The following is an 8107-nucleotide window of genomic DNA, read 5'->3' on the forward strand; positions in this document are numbered from 1 at the left end:
TGAGTTCCAGCTCCCCTGTCCGCATTTCAGTCAGCAGGAAGAAGGGGATAAGGACTGCCCCATCTTCATGAGGCCACTTCCTAGAAGCTGTGTGCAGCAATTCTACGTAACAGCTCTTTGGGTAGAACTGGGTCATCTGGCCACTTGTATCTGGAAAGGAGAATAGGAAACTAGTACTTATTCTGCAAGTCCATGTGCCCAATTAAAATGGAAAGTCCTATTAAGGAATCGTGGGATTATGGATATTGGGGAACAATTCATATTCTCTGCCATATCATGTCTCTGAGCAATTTATTGAGTAAGATCCGGAAATGGAGGATTCTGCCGTTGCCACTTTTACCAATAAAGCAGTCCCATAATTTTCATAAAAATCAGTTGTTTAAGAATACATTTTTTGCTCTTATGGGTGAGAGACTTCAATATAATCAACCTACCAGTGATGGCTTGGAGGCCAATACCTCTAGGCAAAGCATTACAGTAGGAGTCTAAAACCAAATAGGATGTTTGTTCTGTTTTGCTGGCATACCTTTCCCCAGGGATTTCTTGAAATATTTGGAGGCTGTCACAGGTGCCTAGAATTTGTGCCCATCCCACAGCAGTCCTCTCTCCTCCACGACACCAGTTAGTTACCTCTATTTGTATGCCTACCGCTGGGGCATCTGGGTGTCTGAGAAGGACATTGGCTTTATTAGAGCGCTGCTAGGGTAGCACGGTATGTAGCATCTCAAGATGCTTTTAATAATTTGTTAGAAACATCAGCAATTGAATTCTCAAAGACATATGCCATATAATTTTTTTTTTTTTTGAGACAGAGTCTCGCTTTGTTGCCCAGGCTAGAGTGAGTGCCGTGGCGTCAGCCTAGCTCACAGCAACCTCAATCTCCTGGGCTCAAGCAATCCTGCTGCCTCAGCCTCCCGAGTAGCTGGGACTACAGGCATGTGTCACCATGCCTGGCTAATTTTTTTTCTCTATATATTAGTTGGCCAATTAATTTCTTTCTATTTTATAGTAGAGACAGGGTCTTGCTCTTGCTCAGGTTGGTTTTGAACTCCTGACCTCGAGCACTCCGCCCGCCTCGGCCTCCCAGAATGCTAGGATTACAGGTGTGAGCCACCATGCCCGGTCTGTAATGAGCAATTTTAATATTTAATTGGATTTAGGCCATTTGTTTAAATTCTGCTTATTGGATTGTGCCTCAGGGTGGGAGAATTTACTGTGGCAATATAGTAAGGATGACTTGGGGCTGCCAAGTGAGAGCAAACTGTTGGTGGTGAATATAATTTATCTGTATCGAAAAGAATACATCAGCCCGATGGAGCACACATGATAATCAAGGACGTATTTAGCAAGGTCTTCTAGTAAGGAAATTATATCAGGTACTATCAGTGCTAACCACATTTAATTTATGTTTTATAATTAAGTGACTTAAATATATGTAAAGTATTTAGAACAGCTCATGGCACTTAATAAGTACTACTTCAGAATCAACTACTTAAAAAAATATTGTTGTAATTCACAATTAACTTCCAAGATCCACCTACCTTTTGCCGGAAATGAGTTGTTAAATAGTCCTATTGGTGGGAGGGATTATCTCAAGCTTCTCCAACTATTTTATAATTGTTATTTTACATGCTGTCCTAGCGGCTTGGCACTGTTCCATGTCTATATGTTTTTGTGAAAAGTATAATTCCAGGAGTTCATGTAAGTAAGCACTTTTCCAGCTCCCAGAATTGTGATAGTAAATTCAAATAACATACCCAGGGCAGGTAAGACCATCACAGAAACTTTCCTTGTTCTCTGTGCCCCTCATTAATGTTATCACTACCTGCAACTTTTCTCCTCTGCACACTCCAATATTAAAAATAGTCCTTATTAGATTAGGTTTTCCTAATTAAATGTTGCCATTGATCCTGTATCCTAAAGTTTCTGGAATTCTGAAATATTGTCCTTCATCTAAAATGTTTTTTTTCATGATCTCTGATTTTGTTTTTAATTACGTTATGATCACACATAATTTTTGAATTTGTGTATATCTCCTCTACTTTAAGCCTTTTATTTTTTTATTTTTTTATTTTTTATTTATTTTTTTTTTTTTCTAGCATAAATTTTTTTTTTTTTTTAATTATTTTTTTTTTATTTTGGCATATTATGGGGGTACAGATTTTAAGGTTTCAATAAATGCCCATTTCCCCCCCTCCCCCCAAAAGTCTGAGTCTCCATCATGACCATCCCCCAGCTGGTGCACATCTCACTCACTATGTATGTATATACCCGCCCCCCTCCCCCCTCCCACCTGCCCAATACCCTATTACTGTAGCACCTATGTGTCCACTTAGGTGCTACTCAGTTAATACCAGTTTGCTGGAGAATATATCTGGTGTTTGTTTTTCCATTCTTGGGATTATTTTTTTTTTTTAAGACTAGTCAAGTGCAGTAGTGAGGAGGGGGGAAAGTAGTAGAACAAGGAGTTCAATCTGTAACTGACTGTGAACAATCACGTGAGATAACTCACTACCTTCGGACCAGCCTAAGCCTTTTAATGAGTTGGTAAAAGCACCATTACCAATCACACATGTATAGATCTTCTACAGTTTTATGTGTTTCTGAACAGCTGTTTAAAGACAATCCTAAATTATAACTTAGTCTGACTTAAGGTAGTAAAGAATTCAAAAGTTTAATTTGCTATTTCTTTTCACACTGACTTTTAAAAAAGCATTTAACCTTATAGATTGTCTATAAAATGTGAGAAGTGTTAAATATTCTTTATTTGATATTACACATAAACCACACTAAAATGCCTTTCAATAACTAAAAGGCAGCATTTTAGTAGACATAGGGAAATTGGATTGGCATAGCGAAGACCAAAAATATATAAAGTAAACACAGCTACCTTATCTCCAGCCCTCGCCTTTAACAGGCTAATGAACACAAATTAAAACACCAGTGAGTCTTGCTTGGTTCCAAGACAGTGAAGCGATTTCCCTAGTATTTAAATATATTCACATAACCAGTTATATAAATCTAAATATAAAACCAATCTTCAACAGGTTTTGAAATGGCAATTTACCATCCTTGTGAAAAGTTGAACACTACTAATTACCAATCATGTCTTCAGAAGGGGGGAAAACAGGGATAGCATTTACTGTATTGGAATTACTATCAGAATTCAAAAAACCGAATTAACCACAAGCCAGTCTTAGTTAAATCAGGACTGTCAAACAAAAATATTCTTGTCACTCTTTCATGATCTGAATTCTGGTGTATGAAACCAATTAAATTATGGTACACATAAAAAAGTTATGAGATATTTCTGGTTTGTAATAAATAAGGCAATGGCCAATTATTACTCATTAGTGGCTTTTTTGAGATAAGCTATCAAGTCTGCCCTTTCTCCCTTCTTCTTAATGCCGGTGAAGATCATTTTTGTTCCAGGGACATACTTCTTGGGATTCTCCAATACCCATCAGTGTGTCCTCTCCCCAGGTGACGCCTCTGTTCTTATTGGTGTCTGTGTAAGAGAATCCAGCAGCCTGACCTGTCTTTCTCCCAAAGAGACCGTGGAGATTTGGCCCAGTCTTGTGCTTGCCTCCCTTTTCCACAGTGTGGCACTGGGCACACTTCTGAACAAAAGTCTTCTTGCCTTTCTCAACATCACCCATATTTAATTCTCTCTTTGGTTGCTGACGGCACGAAGGTTCCCAGTCAGAAGCCGGACGTCCTGCTCTCTCCATCTAAAATTTTTTAACTAGAGTAGAGGGGAGGACGTTGGGGCTGTCCTGTCCTATGAGAGGAACTGGCTTTATGACAAAGCTCTTTAAACTCGGAGGATGTGTCAAAGGAGATGTTGAAGTGCCCCGTCTCTGTGTTCACTGAGAGAAATGCGTTCTTAAAGTTTATAAACGTTTTGTCTTGGTGTTCCCTGTGGCTTGGTTCGCAGCACTTTTGGACTGCATGAGTTGAGGGTTTGCCAGAGTTATTTCCATGGATGTAGCTTCTGTATCTGCTAAAATTTGACTATTTTTGATGTTTCCTTAACCTCTTTTGTAAATTTATTAATGTGCCAGTGGGCTCCTGATGCTGTTGTTGGATTTTGATATCCCCTAATCTCCTCAGCCATGGCCAGACACTGTCTCTACTCCTGCCACCCCGCACCGCTTCTTAAGTTCTCTTTCAGTGTTTCAATTCTCTAGCACTTTCTCTTCTCTTGCAGATGGTCCTGCTTCCATTAAAAGCTACTCAGAGAGGGCTTATATTTATTTTTAGAGAAAGATTGTAAACTCTACTCTGCCTATCCAATATGGTAGCCACTAGTACATGTGGCTATAATAATTTAAATTTAAATAATTTAAAATTAAATTAAATAAAAACTTCAGCCCCTTAGTTGCACCAGCCACTAGCAATTTAAGTGCTCAAGAGCCACCTGTGGCTGGAGGCCACTCTATGGACAGCTGGATATAGAACATTTCCATAGAGCAGAAAGTAGTGATGGACGGCACTGCCCAAAGTGGTGTTGTCTGAGGACCACACCCACTTCCCAGAGCCCAGGACTCTGCTGTGTACACCTCTCCTTTCCATGGCTGATGTGGAAGGCTTGCCTCCTGTGGGTTTCTTTTAAAATATATTTTAATGTCTTCTATTATTACTCGCTCATAGATTCTGGCAGAAAAATATGTATATTCATTTCTTTTAAATTTTTTGACAAAAATTGTATACATTTATGGTGTACAACATGATGTTTTGATTTATGTATACATTGTTTAATAGCTAAATCAAGCTAATTAATATGTGCATTATCTTACATATCATTTTTATGTGATGAGAACACAAAGTCTATTCTCTTAGCAATATTCAAATATACAATGCATTGTTATTAATTATAGTCACCATGTGGTACGTGGTACGATAGATATCTTCAACTTATTCCCCCGTCTAACTGAAATTTTGTATCCTTTGATGTTGTTTTTTCTTTTTTTATATTCAACTCTTAAAAAACATAGTTAGTGTTGTTTGGCAACAGAGCAACCCTTAGCATATTTTCACAGATGCTGTTAAAAGCATACACTAACCACATAAACCTCAGCGCTGCCAAAGCCTATCTATTTGTCAGATTTATTTTGACTTACGTCCTTTGTACGCAAACTTTTCTTGTAAAGAACGTTGGAGTGTTCCTAAATTGTTGACAAATTCCCTTATTTTCTGTTCCAAGTCTAGATTCCACTGTTGGCCACTAGGTGGAGATTGGATCTTTCTTAATGCCTTAATGCCATTTTAAATTCAGATTCTTTGCAATGGATAATCAGACATTTTCCTCAAAAACTTTTTTTCCCTTTTATTTTATCATATTATGGAGGTACAAATATTGTTAGGGTTACATATATTGCCCCTGCCATTCCTCCCCCTGCCTTCCCTTGTCAAAACATCAAGCGTGTCCAACCCCCAGGTGGTGCACTGCACCTATTTTGTAAGTATATATCCCCCCCCCCCATCTGCCCACCACCCAATAAAAGTTTCCTTTTGTTTTCCTTTTTTGCCCTTTTGGTTACATTGTATATCTTTGCCTCTCCCTACGAAGGGTTAAAGGTATTTCCCCCCCATGCTCGCCGCAACCCTAACATGTGTATCTCCCCCCACAAGCCCTGTGAACACTACCACATTTGAGCACCATAGTTTTAATCAGTCAGAACCAATTTGATGGCGAGTAGATGTGGAGCCCATTTTCTTCATCTTGTGTCGCCTCACTTTGGATAATGGGCTTAAGCTTAATCCAGGATAGCATTAACGGTGCAAGCTCACTGTTGTTTCTTAGAATCGAGTAGTATTCCATTGTGAGCAAATACCAAATTTTAATTATCCGCTCATGAATTGACGGACACTTGGCTTGTTTCCATGATCTTGCAATAGTGAATTGTGCTGCCGTAGACATTCGGGTGCAGATGTCTGTAATATAATGTCGTATGCTCCTTTGGGTAGATGCCCAACAATGCTATTGCAGGGTCAAATGGTATTTCTATATCTAGCTGTTTGAGGTATCTCCAAATTCTTTTCCACGAAGGTTGCACTAATTTGCAGTCCCACCAGCAGTGTAAGAGTGTTCCTGTCTCTCCGCATCCTCACCAGCATTTGTTGTTTTGGGATTTCTTTCTTTTTTTTTTTTTTTTTTGAGACAGAGTCTCGCTTTGTTGCCTAGGCTAGAGTGAGTGCCGTGGCGTCAGCCTGGCTCACAGCAACCTCAAACTCCTGGGCTCAAGCGATCCTTCTGTCTCAGCCTCCCAAGTAGCTGGGACTACAGGCATGAGCCACCATGCCCGGCTCATTTTTTCTATATATATTAGTTGGCCAATTAGTTTCTTTCTATTTATAGTAGAGATGGGGTCTCGCTCTTGCTCAGGCTGGTTTCGAACTCCCGACCTCGAGCAATCCGCCCGCCTCGGCCTCCCAGAGAGCTAGGATTACAGGCGTGAGCCACCGCGCCCGGCCTGGGATTTCTTGATACAGGCCATTCTCACTGATGTTAGATGGTATCTCATTGTGGTTTTGATTTGCATTTCTCTGATGATTAGAGATGTTGAACATTTTTTATATGTTTGCAGGCCATTATCCTGTCTTCTTTGGAGAAGTTTCTGTTCATTTCCATTGCCCATTTCTTGATGGGGTTGTTTGATTTTTTTCTTGTTTATTCTTTTAAGTTCTAGATAGATTCTTGTTATTAAACCTTTATCAGAAGTGTAGACAGCAAATATTTTCTCCCACTCTGTGGGTTGTCCATTTGCTCTAATGATGGTTTCCTTAGCTGTGTAGAAACTTTTTAATTTGATGAGATCCCATTTGTTTATTTTTGATGCAGCGGTGATTGCCTTGGGGGTCCTCCTCAAAAATTCTTTGCCTAGACCAATGTCTGATAGGGATTTTCCCAACTTCTTCTTCTAGGATTCTTAAGGTTTCATGCCTTAGGTTTAAGTCTGTTATCCATCTTGAGTGAATTTTTGTGAGAGGTGAGAGGTAGGGATCCTGTTTCAATCCTCTGCATGTAGCTAACCAGTTTCCCCAGCACCATTTATTGAAGAGAGATTCTTTCCTCCATTGTATATTTTTGTCTGCTTTATCAAAGATTAGGTTGCTGTATACTGATGGTTCATCTCTGGTATCCCAGATCTATTCTAGATATCCATGCTTCTGTTCTTGTGCCAGGCTGATTTAACTATTATTGCTTTATAGTATAACTTGAAGTCAGGAAGACTGATGCCTCCCAGTTTTTTCTTAATTAAGATTGCTTTGGCTATATGAGGTTTCTTCCGGTTCCATACAAAGTGCAGAATTATTTTTTCTAGATCTGTAAAGAATGCTGGTGGTATTTTGATGGGGATTGCATTAATTCTGTAGATCACTTTAGGCAATATTGACATTTTAATTATATTGATTCTACCAATTCATGAACAAGGTAGATTTTTCCATCTGTTCAAATCATCTGCAATTTCTTTTTTTAGTGTTTCATAGTTCTCCTTGTATAAATCTTTCATATCTTTCATTAAGTATACTCCTAGATATTTAATTTTCCTTGGGGCTATAGTAAAGGGTATTGTGTTTTTGATTTGAATTTCTGCTTGATGGTTATTGGCATATATGAATGCTTCTGATTGTGTATATTGATTTTATAACCTGAAACTTTACCAAATTTATTTATTAAATCTAGGAGTCTCTTGGATGAATCCATGGGGTTTTCTAGGTATAATATCATATCATCGGCAAAGAATGAGAGTTTGATCTCGTCTGCCCCCACTTGGATGCCCTTAATACCCCTCTCTTGTCTGATTGCTATAGCTAGGACTTTGAGCACTATGTTGAATAGAAGAGGAGACAGTGGGCATCCTTGTCTAGTTCCGGATTGAAGAGGGAATGATTTCAATTTTTTCCCATTTAGAATGAGAATGATATTAACAGTGGGTTTGTCATAAATGGATTTGATAAGTTTAAGGTATGAACCTTCTATGCCTATTTTGTTAAGAGTTTTTATCATAAAGGTGTGTTGGACTTTGTCAAATGCTTTTTCTGCATCTATTGCCAGAATCCTCAAAAACATTTAAACAGTACTCACGAGAGGTAAAAACAA

At 38.8% G+C, this 8107-nt stretch overlaps 1 pseudogene; it reads right to left on the minus strand.

Annotated features, from left to right (window-relative positions):
* Nucleotides 1–3340: 3340 nt before the first annotated feature.
* Nucleotides 3341–3725, minus strand: LOC105886014 (cytochrome c, somatic pseudogene; annotated as a pseudogene).
* Between the last annotated feature and the right edge of the window lie 4382 nt (nucleotides 3726–8107).

The sequence above is a fragment of the Microcebus murinus genome, chromosome 5 (genome assembly GCF_040939455.1).
Source record: "Microcebus murinus isolate Inina chromosome 5, M.murinus_Inina_mat1.0, whole genome shotgun sequence".
Taxonomy (NCBI): domain Eukaryota; kingdom Metazoa; phylum Chordata; class Mammalia; order Primates; family Cheirogaleidae; genus Microcebus; species Microcebus murinus.